We start from the raw sequence: 13183 nt of genomic DNA on the forward strand, positions 1-13183 counted from the left end.
TAGATGGCATTCGTCATTCAAGTCTAACTGCAAAAGCAGTCAGAAGTGGATAATCCAGTATGTTCTGAATGAGGGGCTTTTGGAAAGCAAAGGAATGGCAGAAAGTGATCTCTCCCCTCATCTTTTCATATTTATTAGCTCTCCCTACATTAATTGACAGCTGAAGTCTTATTTAAAAAAACAAAAAACAAAAAAAACTGTCATGCTTCTAGAAGATGGAGCAGCCGGAAGGAGCAATCTGAGGACCCGAGACCTGTCCGTGTAGATGGTTTGCCCTCATTTCAAAGATGCTGTCTCTTCTATAATACCAGCCACACTGGGAGCCGAGAATCCCGAAAAAAATATTAAACTCCCTACTGGGAAGCCAGCAGAGTAAAGGATGGTGAAAAGCTGGATGTTCAAAAACGTGAATTGTCAATGACTTTGGTTGTTCCTCAAATTGCCAGACTGGATTGTGATCCAAAGGTAAGTGGAAGCACCAAAATCAGAGGAGGGTGGAAAGTCGCCTTTCAGAACCATCCTTTGAAGGAGCAGGGGGCCAGCATCACTCTGTGACCTCCGCTCCACTACATTTATACATAGGGGAACTGATGTTAAAATGAGCCTGAAGTATAGCCTCACAGGGGAGGAGAGCCGAAGTCCACACTGTGTATAAATGCAGCCTGATGAATGGGAAAACAGGGAAAGGAGCAAACCCTCTTTTCCATCTTGGAAATGTGATGGTTGACTTAGCCTCAGTTCTATCTATGGATGTGTGTGTCGGGGTGAAAACCACTGCCTTTTCCCTGAATCACAGCAGCATGGGGCATCCCACAGCTCAAAGTCTGAGGCAAATATACGTCTTGAACCAAACACCCTGGTACTGATGTAAATTCTGGTACGTAAATTCTGAGTGCATCTTTATCTTATAGCAGAAAAGTATAACCTATGGATCTACTCGGGTACTTGATTTTAAACGCTCTTAAATCCCAGGAAAGGAAAACTTCCCCAACACATGCATTCTCACACACCACAGCCAGTGTGACAACTCTCAGTGGGACTCAGTTTCCCTAAGGGGAACCAAACCAAAAGTGCCCCCCTCCTACCCCTTCCCTAGAAATCAGCTTACACTTTACTTTTCAAATACAAAGCCTGATTTCTGAGAAGTGATGTAGAGTAAGAAGAAGATCTGGCCAATAGAGGCTGAAATTCCTCAGCTCAGAACATGAGAATCCTGTCTGATATTCCCTCCTTAGCCAGGTGTTGCCACAAAGGGAGCTAAGACTTTGCCAGGTCAGAAATTATCCTTGCCTTAAAAGGAATGTTCCTGCAATGCAAAAATACACCCAAACCACCTTGTCTGTATATAGGAGGTAGGGAGATGGGGGAGGAGAAAAGTAAAAGCATACAAACTTGAAAACAGCCAGGCTCTGGGAGGGTTAGCTATCCCTTCCCTCCCCTCAAGGACAGCCAGATCTGATATAGTTGCCGATAAGACCAAGCTGCCTCACTCTACTGCCCTTACCCAGGTCTTTCCTTATGACATCAGAGTCCCCAACATCATCGGAGACCCTCCTCAGAAACTGGAAGGTGACAGTCACTAACATTCTAGCTGGAAACTGTACACCAGGAAAAAGCCCACCAGGAAGGAGCTCCAAGCCATCCTGGGAGGTAAGCAGAAAAAAAAACTTGCTGCCTAAGTGCTGCAGCGAGAGCTTTTCTGATAAAAACTACACTTTTAAAACCAACACTGAGCTTTGCCTATCACAAAAGCTGTAATTTGGTCCCTTCCTGTAAAATGACACCTTTCCCTTTAGAAACAATATGTAAATCTGATACAACCGAAATAAACACAGTATAAGGCTCACTAACTCATTTAATATCTTTCATTCAAGGACTTGAGGGTCTTAAATCACTTTATAAATGTAAAAATTCATGCCTCATCACTTCAAAACAGGAAGTTAGGAGAGTATCAATTTCCCATCTTAAGGTCAGTACATTTGAGGAACATGCCACGGAAAAGCCCATCCTCTAACCACTGGAGGCTCGGAGGTCAGGCCTCCATATCATTATCCTCAGCTCCGAATAAATAGTTTGGGACAAACCAATAAAGCCCCTCCAGTGGGGAATTGAGTGAAATCAATCCTGCCTGCCTGTTAGAGTGGGAAGGTCCATAGAAGTGGGCCTAGCTGTGCTTCTCTGGTCCAGTACCTGCATCTGACTTTAGCCACAAATTGCAGGGCCACAAATCTATAGCTCAGGGGACTCAGTTTTCTCCTGCTACTCCTTATTGGTCCTGGAACCTCCGTTGCTCCTGTACCTATAAGTGGCCAAAATCAACACTAAAAAAGCCTGTTGTCCCCACCCAACGCCTGCCACGCTGTGTCCCCAGTTGCCTATATCTGTCTCCAAACACAAAGCCCCTGATGGGGGCTAAGTGTCATCTCAGCACACCCCTGAGCAAGGTGTCTCTAGAGCAAAGTGTCCTGACAGGCCCACCCTGGCCCAACCTACTTGTATCCTTGTATCATTAGGTCATTCACACGGGCAGGCGGGAGAGTCCTCCACTAGTCTAGGGCCCTCCAGTGCCTTCTGTCTCACAGGGAAGCAGATGTATCTGTCTTCCAACCAGGGAAAAAAATCTGAGCTCCCAAAGGGCTATCCTGCCACAGGATAGGAGCTGGTGGTCACATGTAAGCCAGCTCAGAACTGAAGGCACCTTGTTCCTGGAGACATAAGGCCAAGCACTGGGGACCTGGAACCTGGCCCATTTGTTTTCTAGAGAGAAAGACACTGTACCACCCCCAAGGCAGGTTGCTTGGCCCTCCCTTGATCCCTCTTCCTGGTACAGCAGAGAGAAACTCAGGCCTCTCAATTACCCAAGGCTGATAGCCACAGCAATAGCTCACTTATTACTAGGGTGCTGAGAACACACGAGAATTGGTGAGCAGAGCCCCCAAGTTTACACCAGCAGAAAGCTGCCTGGGGTCCTGCTCTTTCCCTCCAGGGAGAGCCTTGAGCAGTGCCCGAACACTCTGCCCTCCTATCTCCAAGCTCTGTACCTAAGGCAGCCAAACACCCCCAGGGAAACCCTGGGGAAAGAAAGGAGACAGTCCCCGGGAAGGAAGGGAAAGGGGTCCGTTTCTGACTGAGCATAGAAAGAGGGAAAGGAAGATACGTGGGAAAGAGGCCAATGTCTCCCTGCCCTTGCCAGGAACCGGGCTGTAACACTCCCCATCCCAGCCAGGCATCTCTCACGGAGGACCAGAGATCAGCGAGGGCAGGTGAAGAGCTGGCAGCCAGGGGGCTGGGCTGGGCCCCAGGACACGGACCTGGGGAGTGGAGGGCGCCTAGGTGTGGGGTCCACCATCACCCAGTTTTTCCATGCACCCTGGGGAGAAGGCGGCGGGGTCATTTTGGCAGCGTTCCCTTCCCTTCTGGAAAGTCCTCAGCCTCTAATTCAGGAGGGTCCGTGGTTTCCACTCCCAAGCCCTGGCTCCCCAGCTTCCACCCAGACTGTCACCCCCCTCCACCCTCCCGAGGTGGCCTCCTGGGTGCTCTCCGCCCGGAAGAAGAGGAGGTGTCAACCTACCGCTGCCCCTCGCTTCCCCCTGACACCCCTTTGTTTCAGGCAGGGAAAGTTGCCAACGCGCACCCCCTTCCCCAACACGCCCCCCTGTGCGCCCATCCCCCGCAGGGAATCCAAGCCCCGGGCGCACCATCTATCTAATCTGCGGCTGGATCTCGAACCGGGGCAGCAGCCTCGAAACCGAAAGCAAAGAGGAAGCGGGATCTGCTAGAGCCCCAGGTCCGGTCGCCCAGTCTTCCCCATCACCGTCCCCATCGCCCGCGCCCTCCGCGGTCGGAGCTGCCGGCCCCTCGCGGCCACCTCTCTGGGCGGCGGAAAGGCCTCTCTGCGGGCATAGGGGGCACCTACCGGTGCGGGGCCGGGGCCGTGGGTAGGGGCTGGGCAGAGCCGGCCGCCTGCCAGGCGCAGGTGCGGCCAGGAGCGCCGTCTCCAGGGCTGGCTCCCGCTCCTCCTCCCGCGCCGGGACTCGGGGCGCTCTCCTGCACCGCCTGCTCCCCGCCCCCAAGCCCGGCGCTCTGGCTCCCCCCGCGCCGAGTTGCGGGCCGTGCCTCCCCCACGCCGCCCGGCACTCCCGCGCCGCGCCTAGTCCCGCATTGTGTGTCAGCGTCCGCCGCGGCGGCGCGGGGTCCGGGGGGCTGCAGCCGCCGCTGCCCGGGAGGAAAGGAGCCCCCGGCGGCGGCGGCGGCGGCGGCGGCGGCGGCACTCACCCATAGTACGGATGCGCTGCAAACTGCACATGCTCGCGTCTGACAGGCGCTCGCCCTGCCGCCCGGCTTAACTCCTTGCTCGCCCGCTCGCCGGCCCGGCCCGCTGTCCCCTCCGACCCCTCTGCCTCCCGCAGCCCGGGGTCGGCCCCGCCACGGGCGCCTAGGAGCACGCCCCCTGCCCGGGCCGCGGCGCAGGTGGCTGCGGTGCAGGGCTCTTCGGCCCTCCCTGTCCTAGCCAACCCGCCTGCATTTGAGTGTCTGTCAGGCCCGGAGCTTGTAGTTGTGGGGACCAGGCGTGCAACATCCACTGTGGGTACCATTGCAGGCCCGGGCTACCTGAGGGCCACAGACCACGTGGTGTGGCAGACCCACTATGTGCCAGCACTGTGGACCCTGCGGTCAGTTCATGGAAACAGCCATGTAAGGTCATTTGTTTATCCCCATTTCCAAGATGGAGAAACCGAGGCCTATGGAAGTTAAGGAATTTGCCTAAGGCAAGGCTTGAACTTCTAAGGCTCACGATTTGCTTTATACCATAAAGGTTACAGAGAATATGTTATTTCAGAAGTCAATCTAGATTCTTTTATTGGGAGGTGGAAAATAATGAATATCATCTGGAAACTCTGGAAATTCCACAATACCGAACGTAGGAAATCGGCAGCTGAGGGCCCTGACTTGAGACAGGCCCCTTGGACCGGTCCTGGGTCCTGCAGAAAGGCTGAGCAGGGAGTGGGAATGACAGCCAGCCCCCATTCGCACGCCAAGCCTAGGTCCTGGCACTGGGTGCCTCAGCCAAGAGGAAAGGGCATTTTGAAAATTTATAACACCCTCTGGGGGTGTCCTTTTGTCACTAACCCATCCGGAGAGGGTACCCTTTCTAATTCTCTCGCAAACCCTATGCATGCCGAGGCCTGATCTGAGGGGTCTAATGGCTGCTTTTCAACCTAGCTGGAGGGGGGGAAATGAGGAGAGGGACAACAAGAGAGGCTGAAGCCCTTACCCCTTTTTGTAACATACCCCAGTGACAAACAGCTCTCAGAAGTCCAAGGCAGCACAGAATCTTCTAAGAAAAGGAACCTGTGGTTCATCCAGCTGCTCTTGCCCCATTCTGGGCAAGAAGCTGAGCTGCTTTCCTCCTGTCTGAACCTAATACCTAACCCTAATCTGATCCTGTGTCTTCCCCTAATTGTCTGATGGGGCCGTAGGTCTTCCATCAACCTCCTGTCCCTGGCCAGAATATTCAAAGATCAACAAAGGTGCCTCTCAAAGCTGGGAGTAGGAAATATGGACAAGGAATTTCTAAGCCCATCCCCATGTATATCATGTTCTTGGGCTGGTCAAGCCATTTTTCTCAGAAGGAAAGCAGTGGGTTCTGATGGGGGCAGAGGGAGTCATGTTGGGTTCCTCAAACTAGTACAGGAGGTAGACAGCCACGTGCTACCAGTGGCAGGAACTCTAGACTTCCCCCTGAGTTTGTTTCCTTTTCTGTAATTTGGAGATTTGCCTCATCATAAATATAGTATAATGACCCAAGGACATCATGCATATAATATTCTCAGCACACAGTAGGCTTTGGATAACACGAAAACTTGTTTTTTTGCTGGAGATAGGTCAGGGAGAAGGGAGAGAGTCAGGGCTACAGGCAGGCATGTGGGCTGTCCTAGTACACTGTCAGAGACGCAGGAGACAGTGTCTCAGGGACACGTTGGCAAGAAGCAGCTAGTCTAGCAGCAAGGCCTACCTGATGAAAAGGGCCATCCCCTGTGCCCCCTTGCCACGGAGGCATAGTACGCCTAATCTCCTTCTCTAGCTGTGGCCGGCGGCTGGCAGCTGGCTCTCCCCCAGGCTCTGGGAGGCAGCATTGCGCAGAGGAAAGCACAATGGGCTGGAAAGGCTTCGGAAGATCTGAATTCCTGGCACCTTATGCATGAGGCACGGTAGGCGCCGGGCTCAGTGCTCACAATATTTTTAGGGACCCGCAAAAATGTATGAATTTCTTTTAAACTCAGAGGCAAAAAATAAACATTGAGGTCAAAGAAAAATGTTTTAATATATAATATTAATATTTTCATCCTTTAGCAGAGAAGCTCTATTGTAGAAGCCAAGATATCAGTTAGAGAATCAGAAAGAAGGGTTAAGATCTAAGGTGCAAGGCATGGCATCATCCAGCCTCTACTTTCTCCAGCTCTCCGGTGAACTTAACTCCATGACCTGGGTTTTCCTCATTCCTTACATTAGGGATCATTTCTTCCCAAAAAAATTTAGATAGTAGTGCCTTACAATTGACATATTTTCTCTCTCTGGGTAGGACAGCTATTTTTATCCCCACTTTATAAATGAGGAAATTAAGGCTCAGAGAGGTTGTATGGTTTGGTCAAGGTTAGAGTGCTAGTAAAGGCAAAATGCAGTTCAAACTCAGGTCTTCTGGTACCCCTTGCAAGCTCCTTTCTATTTGCACCAAGAACATTTGACATAAGATCAGGGGTGCACAGGGTAGAGCAGTCTGCTGTAGAAATGGACTTTAAAATAACATCTGTAACAGTAAGGGGCCCCCCTGGATTTTCACCCAAAGAATGCTGAAACTTACATACAGAATTGTGGGAAGGGGTTGGGAGGGTGACCCTGGGTGCAGGAGGCACAGTAATCATGGTTCTAGTGATTCAAGTACAGGGTGAAGGTGAAGGGGCCTGGGACAAACCACCCCTGCTGCACTAACACACACCAAAGGATACCAGCCCCTGCTTTGCCTTCGTGTCTTGTCAAAGCAAGAGGAGCGGTGTGGTGGAATGGGCCAGGAACAGACAGGCTTTGCTCAAGCAAACTTGGTTTTGAGTTCAGACTCTCCATCCTAGTTGGATGTCTTAAGGAAGTTCATTTAACTTTTCTCAGCCTATTTTTCTCATCTGCAAAATGGAAATGGCAATAATACCCAAGCCCAGGGCAGTTGTAAGAGTAAGTAGGAGAATGCATATAAGGTGCTTAGCCTAGTGCCAGACACATAGTATAATACACAGGTAATAAGTGGCAGTAGCTCCACACTGTCATGTAAAGGCCCCGCCACGGTAGGCAGTAAATGGTAGTTCTCTTCACATCTCTCTTCCACCACCTGGCAAGGAAAAGAAGAATCTTTCAAGTATCTTTGTATCTCTAAAGTTCCTTGAACATGTTAGGTCCTTAGACATATATTCTGAAAGGCAAGAACTGTTCTGCCCTTCCCCCAAAGCAAACCAGCCATAAAGGGTTTGCTCTTGTCCCCCATAAGTAATTTTCTTGATGACTTTCAAAGGGAATCAGAAAGATTTCTTTATGCTTGTTAGAGAGAATTGGTTCCCAGGGGCTGCCCTCTGACCACAAGTTAGGAGAGATGTGGCTCAAGAGGGTGATTCCAGTGGAGGAACTGACCTGCAGCCGGATCAGAAAGGGTCTAGGAGGGAGACGGAGCATGGAAATGGGAGATCAAGAGAAGATCACATGAAGTCTGTTGCAGATGCTATGATAAGAAAGCAAGAAGTGAGGTAGAAGCAGAAGAAGCATTGAAGTCGAAGCCAATCTTGAATCTGGAATTATTTGGATCAGCTTTACAGGAAAACAAGCTGGGTAGGAAAGAACTGGGGGATGGGACATATGGATATGGTCTTGGTGAGAAGAGGTCAAGGTAATATGCCAGCATTTGAAAATGGGGGAGTCTCTTTGCAACTGCCCCTTCTCAAAATAGGAAGGAAAGGGGCATAAAGAGGCTAAGGAGTGTAAACTCAGATCACGTAGGATTCTTTGACTGCAAGCAATGGAAACCAACTTTAGCTATCTTAAGTCTAAAAAAGAAATTTCATTGGAAAAGAATATGATCAGATGGCTCGCATATTTAAAGGGAATGCTGGCAAAACAAGCTCGAAAGGACTAGCACAGCACAAGGCCAGTTTTGGGAATCCAGGTAATGGGAAGTAATCGAGGGTCTCCTCGGGGCTGTCCTGCCAGAGCAACTAGACGCCAATCTTTTCATCACTTCTGCTCAAGCATAAAGAGTCAAATTTGCCTAAGTTGAGTCCTGCATTCACCTTCCCTCTTGGACAGGGAAGGGTCCACCCGGATACTCTGGTGTAAGCCCTACTAGGCACTGCACATCGTAATTAGAGGCAGTGAAAGAAATAAGGGACTGTTACTACAAGAAGGGAAAGGCTGCCAAGTACCCCCCAAACAGCGAAAGTCCAGGACAAGGGGAAGCAAGCAGCATAGGGAATTTGTACCTGACTCAGTGGCCCTGTAAGTTTTTTTTTTTTTTTTTTTTTTTTACTTTTTTTTTGAGACAGGTTCTCGTTCTGTTGCCCAGCCTGGAGTGCAGTGGCATGATCATGGCTTACTGCAGCCTTGAACTCCTAGGCTCAAGCGATTCTCCTGCTTCAGCCTCCCATGTAGCTGGGACTACAGGCGTACGCCACCATACCTGGCTAATTCTTTTATTTTTTGTAGAGACTGGATCTCCCTGTGTTGCTCAGGCTCATTTTGAACTCCTAGCCTCAAGTGGTCCTCCCACCTCGGCCCCCCAAAGTGCTGGGATCGTAGGCGTGAGCCACCATGCCTGACCTAGACTTTATTTTTTAGAGTGGTTTTAGGTTCACAGCAAAATTGAGAAGAAAGTACAGAGATTTCCCATAGCTCCTGCCTCCACACATGCATAGACTTCCCATGATCAGAATCCCCCACCAGAGTCGTATATTTGTTACAATTGATGAAGCTGCTTTGACATATCATTATCACCCAAAGTCCATAGTTTACATTAGGGTTCACTCTTGGTGTTCTTTTTATGAGTTTGGATGAATGTATATTGACATGTATCCACCATTTAGTATCATATGGAATATTTTCACTGCCATAAATGTCCTCTGTGCTTTGCTAATTCATCTTTCCCTCCCCCTTAACCCCTGGAAACCACTGTTCTTTTCTCCTGCTCTACAGTTTTGCCTTTTCCAGAATGTCATATAGGTGAAATCACACCATTTAAAGCCTTTTCAAACTAACTTCTTTCATTTAGTAATATACATTTAAGTTGCCTCCATGCCGTTTTATGGCTTGATAGCTTATTTCTTTTCAGCATTGAATAATATTCCATTGTCTGGATATACCACAGATTATTTACCCATCACCTACTGAAGGAAATCTTGGTTGCTTGCAAATTATGGCAATTAAGAATAAAGCTGCTATAAACTCCATGCAGGTTTTTATGTGGACATAAATTTCCAACTCCTTTGGGCGTACCACAGTTTATTTACCCATCACCTACTGAAGGAAATCTTGGTTGCTTGCAAGTTATGGTAATTAAGAATAAAGCTGCTATAAACTCCATGCAGGTTTTTGTGTGGACATAAATTTCCAACTCCTTTGGGCAAATACCAAGGAGCACAATTCCTGGATTGTGTGGTGAGAGTATGTTTAGCTTTATAAGAAATTTCCAAACTGTCTTCCAAAGCAGATGTAGCAATTTTGCATTCCCACAAGCAATGAATGGGAGTTCCTGTTGCTTCACATCCTCATCTTGTCAGTATTTCCACATTTGGGCCATTATAATTGGTGTATAGTGTGGTATCTCATCGTTGTTCTCTGTAAAGTTCTTGGCTATGAGAGAAAGTGAATGGAGAAACAGGTAAGCCTCAAGAAAGCAGCAAGAGGCTCTGAAAAGTACCAGGACAGGAAGATGTAGATTGTTGAATAATATCACTTCTTATGCTAGGGTTGGTATAGAGCTGGGTGACACATCATTATCACCCAAAGTCCATAATTTACATTTAGGTAACTTCATAAATTACATTACAAAGTCAGACTTCTGTACAGCTGTGAGCTATGCTCAGGAATGAGTGCATTGTGACAGGGGAAGCAAATGCAAAAGTTTACTAAGGATGCCCTTGAATATTTATAAAATGTCACAGAGGGATGGAAAGGGGTACCAGTGGAGGGAGAAGAGGCATTAGGCCCAGGAGAAATGATCAAGTCCTGTGGGTTTATCAGAAGATTTTGGTATCCATATGTCCATGTGGGAAAGGGGTAGGTAGGTACTTTCATAGAAGTCTTAAAGTGTCTTGCTACTTTGGGGATATTTAAAGGTCCTGTCCTCTCTTGTTTTTTCATCATCAAAAAGAAAATCCAGTGGATAAGGACTATGCAGTATTCATGAACACCTTGAGCCTGAAAATGAAGAACTCATGATTCTGTGATCACGTGAATTCATCCATAAAGCATTAAGACATTAATGGGTGTGCACTAAGACAGCCCTGAAAATTAGCACAGGCTGATAAGAAGAGCAGTAAATTAAGAGAGGAAAAGACCAAAGTTAAAAGAAATCAAAGTGAGAATAAGAACACACATTGAAACCACATCACCTCATACTTTTAAGTATGGGTTTAACTGTGATCGTAAGTCTTTTAGAGGACAGAGTTGACTATGAAAGTTGGGGATTAGGCCGGGCACGGTGGCTCATGTCTGTAATCCCAGCATTTTGGGAGGCTGAGGCGGGTGGATCACGAGGTCAAGAGTTCAAGATCAGCCTGACTAACATAGTGAAACTCGTCTCTACTAAAAATACAAAAATTAGCCGGGCATGGTGGAGCGTGCCTGTTATCCCAGCTACTCGGAGGCTGAGGCAGGAGAATCGCTTGAACCCGGGAGGCGGAGGTTGCAGTGAGCTGAGATCGTGCCACTGCACTCCAGCCTGGGTGACAGAGTGAGACTCCGTCTCAAAACAAAACAAAAAAAGAAAAAAAGAAAAGAAAGTTGGGGATTGTGCGGGAGAGCCCCATTCCACACATATCCCCGTACCCGCTCCTCTCCCACTCTACTGCTCTCATTTCCGACTCAGCAGTCAGCCTAGATGCTGGGCAAATTTAAAAGAATTTCTGCCCTGGAGATTAAAATCCAGACTCCAAGCTGGTCACCTCTCCTCTGTGCTTCCCTTTGCCAGGATACAAGAAGCTTAGTCGTCTGAGGGGGGACAAAGGAGTATTGTTGAGGCGAGCCTGGTTATGAGAAGGCTTTGCAACTAAAAGCTCTTATGCTGCTATCTAAGCCACTCTGCCTTGGGGGACACTGTGTGCCTGTCCCAACTTCACTATATCAGTTCAAAGAGAAATTTCAGCCAGATACAGTGATTGCAGGAGGATATCTTGGGACTTGGCAACATTAATAGGTTAAGAATTTGTATCACAGCATTCTCATCCAAGTCACAGCTAGGTCCTGGGTTGGGGTAGAGTGGGAAAATCTTTCTTTTTGTAGATCTGAGTCAAAAGGTTTCTCCCATAGGAGCCGGCTGAGAGACAGCCAAGCCTGGGGCGGGTGGTGAGGCAGTGTGCCCACTGCCTTGCAGAGGGTGGGGCAGACCCCATCAATATTCTTTTTACTCTCCTTGTCCTGGACCTGCTAGAACCCTGCCACCTTCAGGAAAGGCTGCAGAAGCCCAAAGGGTTGATGATCCCAGAGACTCTATCTTGTCCGGGGAATTAGTTCAATTAGTCTCAGATGCCAATTAATTAACAAATGTGTATTGAGTGTCTTCTCTTGCCTAGTACTGTGCTGTTTTGAGAACTGGGCTCCTGACTTCATGAGGAGCCCAGGCTGGGCGCGGTGGCTCATGCCTGTAACCCCAGCACTTTGGGAGGCCAAGGCAGGTGGATCATGAGGTCAGGAGTTCAAGACCAGCCTGGCCAACATGGTGAAACCCTGTCTGTACTAAAAATACAAAAATTAGCTGGGTGTGGTGGCAGAAGCCTGTAATCCCAGCTACTCGGGAGGCTAAGGCAGGGAGAATTGCTTGAATCCAGGAGGCTGAGGTTGCAGTGAGCCAAGATGGCACCACTGCATTCCACCTGGGTTACAGAGTAAGACTCCATCTCAAAAAGAAAAAGAAAAAAGAGGAGTCCAGTCCTCAAAACAGTACAGTGCTAGGGAAAAAAAGTCATTCAACTTGTTATTCAATTCAACAACCATTAATGTGCCATGCACTGTGCTAAGGATTATACAGGTAGGTTTATACAGGTAGCAAAGAATGAAACCTAGGCATTTGGAAGATGAGAGCAATACAAGATGGTCTATAACAAAGCATTACCCTGTGCTCCAAGTAATGGCTTTAGATTCTACACCTCCACGCAGAGGAAGATGTGCGATTATTTGTGTTCTACAATGGGGCTGTTTCTGTGGCCATGCTGTATCTCTACCATGTCTTATTTGTAGGTTAAACTCTGGCTTTGGCTCAAGATTGACCAGCATTTGTAAATACACACTTCTTTTTGTTAAAAGACTCTGCCTTTCTTTCTTGCCCACAGCTTAGGTCAAGGTCTGCTTTCTCTTAGGTCCCTCAGCAAAGAACAGACGTGGGAAGGGGAAACAATATCTTTGGAGGAATTTTTTTTTTCTTCATATCCATGGGCAGTAATGTCAGGTATAGAGCTGTGACCTCTCTAGGGAATACAGTAGAGGGATATGAGGACAGGGAGGGAAGAATAGTGACACAAAGAGGATTTCCAGTGACACAAAGAGGGTTTCCAGTGACACAAAGCAAGAACACAGAGGGGATGAATCCTTTGTTCTGGAACTGCATGTCTGTGTTCTGAGTGGATAGGCTAAGAAAGGAACTGGCTGCTCAGAGACCCATTTTGACCTTGTAAATGCCCTGTAGTTGTTTAATGGGAGATTAATACTCTCTCACAACCTTGGGCTTTTGATATTTATTTTTTTAATAAGTGAAATCTCATATGTTCCCCAAGTTCCTGGGCTCAATCTTCCGGCCTCAGCCTAGTGAGTAGCTGGGATTACAGATGCATGCCACAAAACCTGGCTCTGTTTTTACTGTTTACATCCAAATTCATGTTCTAGGAAGACACTGGGCCCACTGGACCCCAGTCCCTGTCGTAACTGCTAATTTTTC

At 48.3% G+C, this 13183-nt stretch overlaps 1 protein-coding gene across 1 annotated transcript in view; it reads right to left on the reverse strand.

The window, feature by feature from the left end:
• TMEM229B (transmembrane protein 229B) overlaps positions 1-4272 on the reverse strand; it is a 44159-nt gene extending 39887 nt beyond the window's left edge. Inside the window, exon 1 of the mRNA XM_016926965.4 lies at positions 3917-4272. The gene's annotated coding sequence lies outside the window, so the exon portion shown is untranslated. The remainder of the gene's footprint in view (positions 1-3916) is intronic.
• Positions 4273-13183: the final 8911 nt, after the last annotated feature.

Source organism: Pan troglodytes, chromosome 15 (genome assembly GCF_028858775.2).
Source record: "Pan troglodytes isolate AG18354 chromosome 15, NHGRI_mPanTro3-v2.0_pri, whole genome shotgun sequence".
NCBI classification, from domain to species: Eukaryota; Metazoa; Chordata; class Mammalia; order Primates; family Hominidae; genus Pan; species Pan troglodytes.